This window comes from Perognathus longimembris, chromosome 2, assembly GCF_023159225.1.
Source record: "Perognathus longimembris pacificus isolate PPM17 chromosome 2, ASM2315922v1, whole genome shotgun sequence".
Taxonomy (NCBI): Eukaryota; Metazoa; Chordata; class Mammalia; order Rodentia; family Heteromyidae; genus Perognathus; species Perognathus longimembris.
Window position 1 is genome coordinate 12,540,241 of NC_063162.1, and position 15,101 is coordinate 12,555,341.

At 45.8% G+C, this 15,101-nt stretch overlaps 1 protein-coding gene across 8 annotated transcripts in view; it reads left to right on the top strand.

Annotated features, from left to right (window-relative positions):
* The window catches only part of Ablim1 (actin binding LIM protein 1), a 243,101-nt gene that overhangs the window by 106,259 nt on the left and 121,741 nt on the right, over window positions 1-15,101 (top strand). The gene's annotated exons all lie outside the window — the stretch shown is intronic.

A 15,101-nucleotide genomic window follows, 5' to 3' on the forward strand; every position in this document is an offset into this window, starting at 1 on the left:
AGAAGCAAACATTTCAAATAATCACAGAGTACCTATTTCTCAGCACATTACAGCTGCTGACAACAGATTAACTATGTTCAACAAACTCCAAATGCTTCTTCACATATTTTCCCTTAAGATTCTACAGTCCCAATTTGGGGCAGGAAACTCCTGAATGATGTTGCCGTTTCTGCATGGGTTGAGGACTTGAGAAGGGCTCATGGATTTAAGAGACACATGGGATTCCCTGGAGTCATTATCACCAATTGAGGATGTACAATAGGTGCATAATGACTAAAGGGAAATAGATGATCGAAAGAGGCATTGATATATAACTTTGTGACAGGTGGAAGGCGGCAGATTTGGCTCCCAAGATCAGAAAAGGCTTCCTGGAGCAGCTCTTAATCAGGGCCTTCAAAGATGGGATATTTGGTTCTAAGATAAATGAGAACTGAAAGAAAATGATAGATTTGAGCAAAGCTATGCCATTAGAGGTGAGGGAACTCAACAGCAGGTTTGATGTATGTGATCAGAGGAATTGAGAAGTGAGGTCATCTTGCTCGGGCTGCCTAATGAAGTACTACAAACAGAGCAGCTTCAACAACAGAAATTTAGTGTGCTCAATTTGGAAGCACCAAGACCACACAGTCAAGGTTTTGGCCCAGTTGGTTCAGTAGGAAAAATCTGTGTCTACACCTCCCATCTTCCGATGGTTTGCTGGCCATGTGTGGCATTCCTTGGCTTGTAGTAGCATCATCTCAGCCTTCAGGTCGACCTGGCAGTCCCCCTGGGTGCATGTTTCCACATTTCCCTTTTTGATAAAGGCACCAGTCAATGGATGTGGGCCCTCTTCATTTTAACTGTAAAAACATTGTCTCTAAGTAGGCTGCATTCGAAGGCATTAGGGGGTAGGTCTCCCACATCTGAACCTGATGGGTGCAATTTAATCTATTATCTTTAAACCCTCCTCCATATTGGGTGTGCAGAAGGCTTGGGAAGGGTGGCAGAGGAGGAGGATGGAAGAGAGTTGCTATGGGTGGAAAGGAAGAGAAGAAGGTAGTTTGGCTTCATACACCTTGAGCCAGTGTTGGCAGTACGGGACTAGGGAGTGACTGAAAGCAAGTGGTCCCATTGTACTTCTTAGGCAGGATGCTTAGGCAGGATGGCTGTGCTATTCCAGAAAGAAGATAATGTTACAAGCAGACCTGGCTTTTCTCCACAGTACTGGGAGCTACTTCAGAGGGTAGGTACTGGTGAGGAAGGGGATACCACACCCTGCTGCCCACACGCTGCTTCAGGCTGGGAAGTCACCCCTACTTGCCTCATGTGAAAGTTACCACTGCAGTCTTGTTTCTGGCAGCTCGAGAACAGTGCTGTACCGTGTCCCAAATATGACCTCCAGGCTGGCACCAAAGTAATCCTCTTAGCACACTGAATCACCCTGTCCTTTCCCAGCCCCCAAACCTTAGTGAACGACAAGGTTAAGGCAGGCTTCCTGATGGCCCTTTGGGGTTCTCCCCAGGTCCTTAGAACACTTCCTCCCTACCTCCACCAAAATAAGTATCTCTCCAAGTCTACCTTGCTTCATTTTAATGTGCATTGTGGTTATCCAATCAACACATAGCAAGTGGCAGGCTTTGTGTTGGCTCTACAGGCACTGTCTCTAATGTTTTAGCCCCTCAGAGCCCATGATGTTCTCCCCTTAATAGGTGATGAAAAAGAGGTACATGGAGCTGAGAAACTTGGGGTGGATCACCTAGCTGGAAGATAGAAGGACTGTTTTCTTCCCCACTCTTCTGCCTATCTGGTTCTCAAACTTGTCCTAGGCCCACTTATCTTCCCCATTTCCCATTGGAATCCTTGTGAGGAGGAGGTGATTTCCTCTCCAGCCCTCTCCATGTTCCCTTGTGAGCAATAAGGACACATCTGATAAATGAATGTATTTATTTCTCCTTCCTCTTCTCCATTATTGAGGACCTAGTTCACATTCTTCTCCCTCATATAGCATCTCAAAGGCGCATCCCTTCTGTGAATTCTTCTACAGTTGGGCTGCTCACCTATGTAAACAGCAGAGGAAACGGAACAATCACCATCTGTGCCACTTAGGAGAGCTCCCTGGGTTTCTCCTCAAGCATTTGTTGACTTCATCTGTGTTCTCATAAAGCAACCTGTAGAATTGGGAAGTGTTGCCACCTTTAATACTATCTGCTCCATTCTTCCTGTCTGACTTCTTCCAAAACACAGTTACCCACTCTGCCCACACACTACCTAACATAATGAAAACTTCTCTTCTGTCCCAGGGACTCTTCTGAGAACAGTAGCCATTCATTGCACAGAGACAGTTTCTCCGGTGTGTGATGTCACACAGGAGCAGGTTGATTGCTGAATGATTTCCAGGCTGATGTTGCATGACTTTCCCCCCAACCCCGCTTCTGGATTTGTCTGCGTTCTTCACCCTGGCCTTATCTTGGAAAGCTCTGAGCTTTGTGTGGGGACATCAAGGATAAGGACATTTCTAAGTCAGGGAAGTTGCAGATTGTAGATGAGGGAGAAAGGTGGAAGGGGTGACATGAATCAAGATGCCTTCTACACACAAATTGACACGTTAAATCGAAACTCCTTTGTATAACTCGTTGAGGATTTAAGAAGCAAAAGAAGAAAGAAGGAAATGGAGTCACTGTAAACTATGAATTTTACAATCAGTGGTCTTGATCAATGACTTACTTTCTCATGCAACTCACTTGTAACCTTTGTATCTTCCAGGGGAGGAAAGCTCCAGTTTGGAGCATCAGATTCCACTTGATTAAAAAAAAAAAAATCAAAGTGTGGATTGCCCTTACTGTTGGTTTTTTTTTTTTTTTTGGCCAGTCCTGGGGCTTGGACTCAGGGCCTGAGCACTGTCCCTGGCTTCTTTTTGCTCAAGGCTAGCACTCTGCCACTTGAGCCACAGTGCCACTTCTGGCCATTTTCTGTATATGTGGTGCTGGGGAATTGAACCCAGGGCCTCATGTATATGAGGCAGGCACTCTTGCCACTAGGCCATATCCCCAGCCCTCTTACTGTTTTATAAAAGGAAGTGCTGCTCTTATTGGGCAGGATTTGTTGTGCTTGTCTCTCTCATCATTCCAGAATGACTGTCTGAATGATATGATTTCTGACACCAAAGGAAAGAATTTCACATTGAAAAAACAATTGTAACAAACGCCCTGACCTCTGGCACCTACTCACTGAGGTCTAAAAAACAAACAAACTCCAAACCCAAGATTAACCCAGAAAGAAAAAGATAGCTCACTGCTGGGTGCTGGTAGTTCACACCTGTAACCCTTGCAACTCAGGGGGCTAAAATCTGGTGGGTCAACATTCAAAACTATCCTGAGAAGATTGGAAGACTCCAACTCTGGTTAGTCAGTAAAAAGCTGGGCTGTAGATGTGGCTCAAGTGGTAGAATTCCAGCTATGCGCAAGCAAATTGAGCAGGAACAGGAGACACCACTAAGTTCAACACACACACACACACACACTCACACTGAACCCATTGCTAGCATTAAGAGAAGGAATGCACTGACTTAACTTTATCTTTGGGAGGTAGCTCTACCTCTTGCCTATCCCATTATCTGGTTAGGTAACCAGGAAAAGGTGAACAGCCTGTACTGCCTCCCTGAAGCCCTTTTTAAAGAACAACAAATTGGCTTTTCCGATTTCCAGCCGAATGTGGGGTGAGAAGGAGGAGCCTGTCACTGTTTGTCTCTGTCCTGTGCCAAAGTTGAAATGCTGTGTTTTCTTTCCTAAGCCCAGTGTCCAAGAGCTAGAGGACTTTTGAGAAGGTTCAGTGGGCAGTGGGTGGGATGGGATCTCTTCCCATTGTGGCTGAACCCTTGCTCGGGCTCACTGAAGCTGAAAGCAGCTCAGTTTCCGATTTCATTGTGTGTTGGGATGAGTGACTCAGACCCAGAGGTATGTTTATCCCAAACTGGCAGGAGCTGTGTATTCATGGGTGAATTGTGTTAACTGTCAGGAGAGTGAATATTTGTTCTGTGTGACCTCTTTTTTCTGAAACATTGGATTCATTCATATGTAAACTGTACATGATGAATAAATATTGTTACGGTCCAAGGTGTACTGGAGAGCACCCAGGGTGTGACTCTTGTCTGTGGGCTCTGGCAGGCTGACTTGTTTGAATAACTTGGTTTTAACAAGGAAGATGCTGGCTTAAAAACAAAAATACTTCCTGGGAAAATCACTAACTAAGGCTGTGGTTTTCGAACTTTAGCAGGCATCAGAATCTCCTAGGAGCTGTAGGTTTCTGGGTCCTGAACTCAGAATTTCTGATTCAGTGTATCTGGGAAAGAGGCTGAGATTTTGCATTTCAAACAGTTCCTGGGTAAGATCGATATTCCTGGCCCAGGGACCACATTTTGAGCCTGACTTGTTATTACTTGGTTTCTATGCATGGAACTTTCAGCCCTACAGGCAGGTAAGGCAGAATTTTCTCTCCCCCCCCCCCCCACTCTCTCTGTCTCCCTTCCTCCCTCTCTCCCTCTCTTTCATTTTATTTTTATAAGCAGCTTCTCTATTTTCCTTTGGAAACCTTTGGTTGACCCTGAGGCACAGATAACAAAAAAGAAGGCTCAGAGCATCCTTCTCACCTGCCTTCCCTACAGTTGAAGCAGCAGCATATGGTTTCTTTATGAGATGCTTGTGGCCTGGATCAGCTGTCATCGTGTGAGCCTGGGTGTGCCCAGGGTGAAAATTACAGGCAATTTTCAAAGGGTGAGTTGGGGATTAACTGACTGTGAGAAGGTGTTGCTAGTTTAGTGTCCAGGCATAGGTGTGCTCAGGTGTGCAGAGATTTGTGCAGGTGTGCTCTTTTCTGCACCACTCATAGTTCTCAGGGTCTTCAGGAGCACATTTACTGGAATTCATAGAGATAACCATAAAGTTATCTTGGGTAAAGATAACTCATAAGTGGCTAGACTCCCTCTTTAGTCTTTGAAGAGCTCAAATACACTCTGAAAGGGGACAGTGTTTTTTTCACCATCACTGTCTTCTATCTACATTATAGTAGCGTGTATTTTTTTTCCATTTGATTATTTCTACTGTTATTCACTATTTGAAACCACGAGAAGTTTAAGAACAATTAAGAACAGTGAATGGCAGGCAAGGGAGCAAGGCTATTTCTTACTGAAGTGTTTGATAGAAAATAAGAGAGATGGCTGGGTAACCCCCAGAAAAATGGCAGGGCCTGGGTGTCCTCAGGTCCATAGAAGGCCCCTTAAAAGGCACATGTGCAAATTAGGTGTCTATTGGACTACTGTTTCTGTGCCATTCACACGACCCCTTCTGAACAGCAAGCAAATGAGGAGTGCAGTCTTAGGGCTGGTGCTGAGAATAGGACCTGTTGGACTGGAGTCCATGTTGCTGAGCATCAGGGAAGAGCATGTCTCTCTGCTTTCTCTTTTCTTACCTGGAAGACTCAGCTTGTCGGCCATTGTCAAGGTCCCAGCCTAGGCCTGGCAGTGGGCCTTAGCAATGGCCTTCCACTGACCCTGACCCTATCATAATTTGCTTGACATCTGTTCTCTGGAAGGCATTTTGGGAGGGAGCTGCAAAGAATCCAGGTATTGAACTTGAAACCGGCCAACAAGGCAAGTCAGAGGGCAGGCTGCTGATACAAAGCTTTTAGGGGTCTCAGGGCCAGAACAAGACAAGGGGCCCCGGATGTTTGGAGATGAGATTAGAAGATGATGCCTGTTTACAGGGACTGTGTGTTGCTTTTCAAGGTCACCATTCTTGTCCTAACGTCAGAGCTTTGTAAAATTATCCCCAAAGCTTTTGAGATTTTATAGGTTTTATAGAAAAATAAATCATGTTCATAATTGGGAGCTCTGCCTGGGTTTAAATTCAACTTAACTGTAAGACCTTGGCCAAGTCACTTAACCTTCCACCACCTCCATTTTCTCATCAGAAACGGACAATGAACACACCAGTTTAATAAGAGAATTGAGCCAATTAATTTGTGTAAAGCATTTTCAAACAATGGCTGGCTGGCAATGAGAGCTCAAATCACTGCTACCTTTGCTGTTACAGATGTTCTTCTTGGCTGAGTCCAGGATGGGGAATTGAAGAACCACAGTTCCTCAGGTTCCCAGGAAAAGAATGAAAGTACAGATAGGAGAATGGAATAGCCAAGCTGCATCCACCGATGTCCACTCACTTTGTAGTTTGCTTCAAGTAGAAGAGTAAGGCTGTGTAACCTTTGTCATGCCACGATGCTCTAGGACCATACAAAGGTCTTCCTGTGGCTAGTATACCCACTGTCCCGAGACTGGACTGAGCTTCAACAAGAAACTTTACCTGTTGGACTCTTGGTGCTGACATCCCTTGGGAAAACAGCCTGACCACTCTAGTCGATTTCATACAATAGGGTGAAATACAATGTCTAGTGATGGCTTAGTCCAAGGATGGGTTGATGTTAATGGAACAGGGGCTATTCTATGAGGAGATGTCATTTAGCTTCTCCTAGGCAGTAGTGACACTTCAGCACCGGTTAAGTCAAGTTAGCTGGAAATTGTACCTTACAGTGTGGCTCTCACTGAGAGAGCTTAGCCAGAATTGGTATGAAACTGGCCTATCAAAACACCCATTCCTCCTGTTCATTCCCTTTCCTTTTTCCTTTCCCTTCCCTTCCCCTTTCCCCTTGCCCTTCTCCCATTTCCTTTCCCTTTCTCTTTCTCTTTTCCCTTTTTCCTTCCTTCCATTCCCTCCCTTTCCCTTCTCCCCTCTCTCTCTCCCCCTCTCTCTCTTTCTCTCTCGTAATTGGAGATAAGAGTCTCACAGACATTTCCTACCTCAGCTGGCTTTGGGTCTCAGCCTCCTAAGTAGCCCAGATTACAGGCATGAGCCGTAAGCACTCACTCCGCTCTTACCTTTTCTGAGTCAGGGTCTCACACCATTCCTTTGTCTTTCATCATCAGTTGAATTTTTGACATCATCAAAAATTACCTGGTGTGGGCTGGGGATATGGCCTAGTGGCAAGAGAGCTTGCCTCGTATACATGAGGCCCTGGGTTCGATTCCCCAGCACCACATATACAGAAAACGGCCAGAAGTGGCGCTGTGGCTCAGGTGGCAGAGTGCTAGCCTTGAGCAAAAGGAAGCCAGGGACAGTGCTCAGGCCCTGAGTCCAAGCCCCAGGACTGGCCAAAAAAAAAAAAAAAAAAAAAAAAAAATTACCTGGTGGATAAATGCAAAATGTTTAACTTTCAATAGCATCTGAAGATTGTTGCTATGGAAACAAGTCAGAAAACCAAGGTATCATTAAATGCATGAACTTTGTGCCAGCAACCAGACTGGATCCTGGGAACACAATGGCAGTTGCCTTGAATTTTTTTTTTTTTTTGGCGGGGCTGTAGTTCTGGGGCTTGAACTCGGCCTGAGCACTGTCCCTGGCTTCTTTGTGCTCAAGGCTAGCCCTCTACCACTTGAGCCATACTACTTCTGAGCACTACTTCTGGCCTTTTCTGTATATGTGGCGCTGAGGAATCGAACCCAGGGCTTCATGCATGCTAGGCAAGCACTCTACCACTAGGCTGTATTCCCAGCCCCTGCCTGGTAGAAGAAAGGAAAGAACTAGAATATTTAGAATGTGGCAAGTAGCACGGAGGCAGGGAGAGAGGTCTGAGGTGTATCAGGGAGGACTCAGAAGGGATGGCATAGGAACTGCTTTAGTTGAGACTCAGAAGAGAAGACCCTAGAGACCAGAGGGAAGCTTCTGGAAAGAGAGAAAAAAGGCATGTGTGAAGGTCTTGAAGCAACAAGAACTGGATCTTGGCTAGAGCCCTGTACCTTGGAGTCCAAGTAGACAGGGCTAGCAGGGTGTAGTGGCTAGTGCTGTAGGAAGCTACTGGGAGGAATTAATTTGTAGCGTAATCTGCTCCAGTGATAGCTTTAGAGGAGCATTCTGGTTGGCTCTGTAGCAAAAGGATTAACCACAGGAGTTGAAAGTCCACAGTTTTAATACACAAACTTGGGTATGAGACACAGAAGCCTAAACCTTGCCAGGACCAGGCACTTGCTTATTGGTATTTCCTGTGGTTTCTGATCTTCTAAGCATGTTTTCTAGCATGTGTCATCTGGGGCTGGCACTAATGTGGACAGACACACCTCCAGGAAATTTGTGCTTGTGACAACTCCCACAGGAGATGTGCCCTGGGTCTGATGGCATTTCATTCAAAAATTTTATACCAATTCTTATTTTTATGAGTTCCTGCCTAAGAGGGTAGGAGAGATGGAATGAGGCCATTTGTCACTGTGGGAGATGTATATTATACTTTACTGGGGAAGGCTGCATGCATTAATAAAGTGTGACACAAGTCTAGGAGATTCCTATTTGCGTATGTGCCTTTCCTTTGAATTGCCGTGCAAAAAAATGTTGAGAAGCTGACATTGACACTGGCCAGACCTGTTGCTCTGCTTGGAGTCTATAGAGACAACAAGTAGACTTGTGGTTGTCTGAAACTGGGGAGGAGAGATGAATGACAGTTACTTGGCACAAGATCTCTTTCAGGGCTAATGAGAAGTCCTAAGCTGGGCATGGTGGTACACACCTGTAATCCTGGCACTCAGGAGGCTGAGGCAAGAGGCCCGTGAATTTGAGGCTGTTGTAAGCTACATAACAAGAACCTGTCCCTTCTTTCCCCTAAAAATAGAAGTTCTAAAATTAGATTGTGCTGATCTATGCACAATTCTGTGAATATACTGGAAATGACTGAATTGCACACTTAAAATGGCTGAGTTACAGGCCAGCATACCTTGCTGAAGCTGGACAGATGAAACCTGCTGCTTCAGCACTGTGGAGGAAGTAAGTGGAGGACACTGAGCTCAGAACGGGCAGGGCCAGGACTGGCACCAGCACATCTAGCCAGAACTCAAAACCATGACCCATTCACAGCCCTCCCCAAGCTGCCATGTTGTAAGCCAGAGGCTCTGGCTTTGCCCACAGGGTGAGCAGACAGTCCATAGAAGAAGACGGCATTATTCTGCCACTATATCACTCTTGTCTAGACCTGGGCCCAGGGCAAATGGACATGCGCAAAGTCTAAGGTCCTTAGCCTTGTTCCTGGCCTTCGCTTACTCTGTGCATCAGTCAAGCCAGAGTTTCTAATGTTTGTCAAACATGCCCCATCCCACTCTCCCCATTGTCTAAGATACCTTTTTCCCTTCTTCCTCCATGCAAAGACTGCCTTTCCTCCCTGGCCCAGCTGCTGGAGCATTTCATTGAAGCATTCTTCTGATGGTTTTTTTCCCCCTCCTTTTTCCTGTTCCTTGTTGACTCTTCTTTACACAGGTGATTTTTCTCTTTCTCTGTGTTTATACTTCATTATTATTCATTCTTTTTCCTTCCACCTCCCCAAACCACCTACTCCACTAAATTGTCAGCCCTGGAGGGCCAGATCTGGGATTTATATGTATGGCAGAAGGAAAGTGTTCTATGTTTCTTCTTGCTTGTCCCTGGTCTCTGAACTCACCTTCATCAGATTGCCTGGTTTATGGGGCCCAGTTGTGCCCCAGATACTCTCCCTTCTAAAGTTCCTGCCTCTGGCCATCCTTCCCTTGTCACCCTTTCACCTTTTCTTGCCCTTCCAGAGGTGTGGTGTCTGATACCATTTCTTCTGTAAAACTCTACACCTCTTTGGCCTGCCTTCTTGCAGGCTTCGCTATATACGGTGAGGGCCTTTCCTTTATTAGTGACAGGTAGTTTAATCTGTGTGTGGGTCAGAGACCCATTCCTTTGTAAACCTTTCTGTGTGCCTGACACATCCCCGAGTCCTGCCTTCAGGAATGGATAATCTATCTTTGGGTACTTTGAGCCCTGTAACAACACAGCAGACTCAGCAGCCAACTGTTAGAAGGTTGTATTTAGGAGATTGCATGGCAGTATTTACTTAATGTCTCTGTCTCCCTTCTCCCTCCAGTGCTATGTTGGATTTGATTTTCTTCCTAACAAATGGTAGACTTCATGAAGTGCCTTGTTAAGGAGATAAACACTTCCCTTCCATTCAAGTAGATGAACTTCTGCAATCAGATGAGCAAGGGAACATAGGGGCTAATGCTGGTTATCACCTGGATGAATAGAATGACTAGCAAGGTGACAGATGGAGATTAGGTGTGTTTGCCTTTGCTTGCAGAAGTCACACCCAGCAAATGTACATCATCTGAAAAGCTTGATCAGGCTGAACTTCAGGTATAGGAGGAGGCAGGAGCCTTAATATTTAGATCATGTTCTCGAATTTGTAACATGTCTAAACCTGGTGCTTTTGTGTGTTTGTTTCTCCGTGGGTTTGCAGACACTGGAGAGACCCAGGGGAGGGTGACAGTCAGGTTTTATCCCTGGAGCAACACTAGGGACATGTTTCAGAAGGGGTTCAGACACTTGTTTCTGGAGTTTATAAGCATTCAAATAAAAAGCTTCCCTTTATTCTTCACTGGCAACGAGATCTTGAGGACAGTGGTGTTCAGGTATATGTCTAACCACCACCTTGGCAGAGGGAAGGGATCTGTACCATGTGCCAATTTCTGTGGTGTAAATACAACCACCATGACCAGTTTCAGGCTGCCTCGTGAGGTCGCCGGCCTTTCAGTTGGCCCTCTCCAGTCCTCATCGCTGGGAGAGTCCAGCTTTGATGCTTGTTGAATTCTGGGGAGGGGAGAAGGTATTGTTTTTGACTGCTTCTTATAAACTGTAAAGTTCACACACAGATGAATCATGCCCATTAGTTTGTCTAACATGCAATTTCTAACTAGCTAATGATTCCAAGCATGCCTTAGGTTTTAAGTGGAAAGCAGCCAAAAAGCCAAGGCCAAAGGCTGGTGTGAGCAGGTTGGTCTGTACTATGCAGAGACATTTCAATCTCTGTTCTTCTTTGGGTTCTTTTGTTTTTGGTGGTTCTGGTGTTTGAGTTTGGGGCTCCATACTTGCTAGGAAGTTACCCTACCACTTGTCCCAGCATCTCAGCCTAAAAGCTGATGGACTGTAGCCCTCTCTCCACATGTTTTCCCATAAATGACTTAAATGGAACCAATCCCTTCCCTTCTCAGAATCAGGATGAACAAGGACTTTCTCCCAGGCCATTAAGAGGTGGTACTCTGCCAGCAGGCCTCTGCCCAGTAGTTTGACTTGATCCATTTTTAAGTAGAATTGCTGGCTCAGGGACAATTTGAGATCTCCAGGTCACCTTAAAGGTCCTATCACATTTCACAAGGAGGTTTTGTCATACTTCAGATGTTGCTGCACCTGCAGGATAGCAATGTCCTTTTTGACGTTCAGCCGACACGAGCCTCAGTATGCCTGGCTGGCCGAGGGGCTGCAGGGAGCTGACTCACCTGGTCTCCACTACGAACTGAGCAGAGTGGAGAACCCACCTGTTCTCAGCCACTCCTTACAGTCTCAGGGATGTTGAGGCACATGGCAGGAAGGGGAAGAGCGAGGAATCAGGCCTCCCTTCCAGCTTTTAGCCAAGGCCCTTCTGATTTCTACTGGGAGAAGAGGTGAACCATTGCACCCTGGGATAAAGTTACCAGCTTGGTCAGAGTGGCCAGGGGAGGGGGAGGGTGTGGTTTTGGTGACTCATGGCAATCACAGGTGTGCCTCAGAAGTCACTCCTGGAAGAATGGAAGACTAAGGCACCACGCTGATGTCAGATCATTTTCTGAGATTAACCTTCCTATGTCGAAGGCACTTCAGAACAAGCATGGCAAGGGGTTTCCAAGAAGGAAATGGCCTGAGTGGATGATGGTAATCTGAGTAGATCTTCGCCTTGGGGGAATCAGATTACCTGGATTTGAGCCTAGCTGGTTTCCATCCTCAGGAGCCCTGCGGGGTGATGCTGACTGCATCTTTTATGTTTGGAGAAGTGGCAGGAACCAATTGGGTTGCCACAGAAAAGGAAAATCAAGGATTGGGGCCAGGTTGCATGTGGAAAGCTATGAACGAACGGTGGGTAGGGTAGAAGAGAGCAGGCCTGCTGAGGCTGTTTGTGCTAAGTAATAATCCTGATTAACAAACTCACATGGTATTAAAAAAATAGGTCGTGGAGGCCAGTTTAAGAGAAGGCTCATTCTGGACAACTAATAACAGGGCACAGTGTGAGAAGCTTCTAGTAACTACCACTTGCCACAGCAGGAAATGGACTTTTGGGTAAACTGCAAATTAAGCACCCGGCACATTTATTTAAGCTCTGGGGTTTCCTATGCTTTTCTAGTGCAAAGAAAGGAGGGGGGAGGGGAGTGGAAGGAGGTAGGGAGCCCATTTCTGGAATGTGCACTTACATTTTAGTGGGAACTAAGCAGGGAGACGCAGTGATGAAAATACCCTAGGTAAGGAAAGAAGCTGAGAAACACAGACTCCCAGGGAAATAGGTTGCCTGCCTCTAGGCTGAAGTCAGGCTTATCATGCAGAGTACCCCTGTGATTTGTGATTGCAACGTCAGACAGGTGAGACTGTCTGACAGATGAACAATCTAGAGCTCAGCTCAGAGCAGAAGCTACAGGAGAGTCCTCCCTATGCCGGAGTGCATTTCCTGTCTGTTGTTCCCTGACTCTCTGTAAGTGTTAACAGCTGTGGCTGAAAGAATTCCCTTTTTCCACTGGAAGTATTCCCCCCCCCCCTTACCTGCTTATTTACTAGCAGGTGTTACCTGTGCAGTGATGATGCAGTTGGCGGTCACGGCTTCCGCGCTGTGTAATCAGAATGGAGAGAGCACACTGCACGGGCCCCATCTCCTCCTGTGCTGGTGGATTTTCCTGTGGAAATCCCCATCACGATGCTTCGAGCATGTGCTTCGCAGGCAGTTTCTTAGCTGAGTCATCTTAGACAAGTTCTTAAACTCTTCTTGCCTAGGTTTCCTCCTCTGGAAAAAATAAGAATCATCGGAAGCAACCTCACAAGGCAGGTGTGAGGACAGTCTGTGGTTGTGGATCTCCTTAGCTATCCCCAGGCTGGGACATAGGAAATGTTCAATAAGTGGCCACTGTTATAAGGGTGTAATAGTGTTCTCTGGTTATTTACTGCCATGGAAGAAGACCAGCCTTGCTTGGGAAAATGCCTCTCGTGATTTGGGATGATAACTATTTTCTGTATTCCAAAGTTGAAGAGAGAAGTAGAGAGATAGTTCACCTTCTTGGATTTTAGAAATAAGAATTATTGCAGAAATTCAGGCTACCAGGATTGGTACATTGGAATGGAAATGCAGAACAAACACAAAAGAACATTAAATGCTAGGTGATGCTAAAGAAAAGGCTTCAGAAGGAAAGCACTCCAGGAAGCAGGAATTAGACAGGATCCTAGCAGGTGCCTGAAGCTTGGCTGGAAGCAGCTAGAACAGATCAGTATCATATGTCCAGAGACTCAAAATGCATACCAAGATGGAATTAGACTTTCTTTCTTGCATGGACATTTTCCCTAATTGCATGCCCTCTTTATGGTCTGTTAGTCATCTCAGCGGGTTCTAAAGTGAACTTCTGCACTGGAGTTGCAGACATGAGCAGAGCTGCTTTTGCTTGATTGGAAAGGCCCATATGCAGCTCCTCAGTTGGGCCTGCAATGAACAGCTATGGCCAAGCAGGCAGAATGTCTTCAGTTGACAGGATACACAGTGCAGGAGTCCCCTTCTACCTTCACAGGTGCAGACTCTTGGCTCTTCTGATGTATATGCTCACTATTCAGAATGTGTGCAACCAGTGCAGGTTTTGATCGCATTCTTCTGACTTTATGGCATCGGCAAACTGCAATAGATTAGCCACTCTGCTAGAGTCCCAGGGTAAATGGTTGTCTCCTCTGCCAACCTCTCACTGGCAGCCTTGGACAGAAATGTGAGCTCTTCACTCCTGTTTCTCCATCTGTAGAAACAGGGACTGGCCAGGCTCGGAAACCTGGAGCCATCGTGTAAGAAATCAGCAGCAGAGGCATCTGGCAAGTCTGAGGACCATAGCCCTAATGTCATGTCTGTGTTGCAGTCAGCTCAGTCAGCACATTTCATAAGTGTAGCCTTGAACCATCCAACACACATTTGGGAATAACCAAACTTTCTAAGACAGAGAAAATGATCTGCTTCTATTCATCTTTAAAGAGGAAAGATTCTTTTGTCTACTCTGATCTGGGTTGGGATACGATATACCTATTCTTTATCGTCTTTGAAGTCTGCTGTTCTTTAATAAGAAAAAACTCTTTTATTCACAAATGGGTGGTTCTGCTATGTGTCTGCCTTAGCCAAGGTGGAGAAAGGGCAAGGGACCAGTCTTTGGCCATCTCTGGATGAAGGTGATGCCCTCCCTTTCTGGGCATGGAGGGCTTTGGGGTATAATCTATATTTCCAAGGGGAAAGGCTTGCAATGTAGAGCTGTCCTCTGACAGAAAAGTGAAATGATATTTTCTTTCCCTCATCATTATTCATCCTGGCTGGCCTGCTTGGCTCTAAGAAATTCCAGTGTTTCTTCTCCAAAAATGCAATCTTCCTCACTGTGAAGAGATTCGCCATTTCCTTGGTGTTTCTGAGGACAGGCTAGAAGATTACTTTTTAATTTCCATGTCTGGCCTACTCACATTGTAAGAATTCTGAAGTTCTTAATTTGGAGTATGTGTAAGATTTGTCTGGAGGCAAGTTCGGTGGCTCAGGCCTGCAATCTCAGCTTCTTGGGCGGCTAAGATGGGGTGCATCAGGGTTGTAGGCTAGCCCAGATAAAAAGTTGAGAGAGATTGCTTCTCAACCAATAAGTGGACATGAGCGACACACTCCTGTCATCCCAGCTCCCACAAAAAGCATAAAATAGGAGGAAAACAGTTCACATTGAAGCCACTCCCCCTTTCTTTTTTTTAAAATGCCAGGTGGACAGATTTTTATCTTGATACACATCGCTTTCAAAGTCAGAAGCTGATTAGGGATCTTGATAGCTCATGCCCCCCAATTCCTTTACAAAATTGTTGAGTTTTGTTGTAAATAAAGGTTTGCAAGAGTGATTCCAGCAGGTAGATAAGGAAACACAGATGAATTGCACCTCGGGTACCCAGCCTGACATTCCCCAGGATCCGGTGTGGAGAATTCAGATCAAGTGTCTAACCTGAAACTTC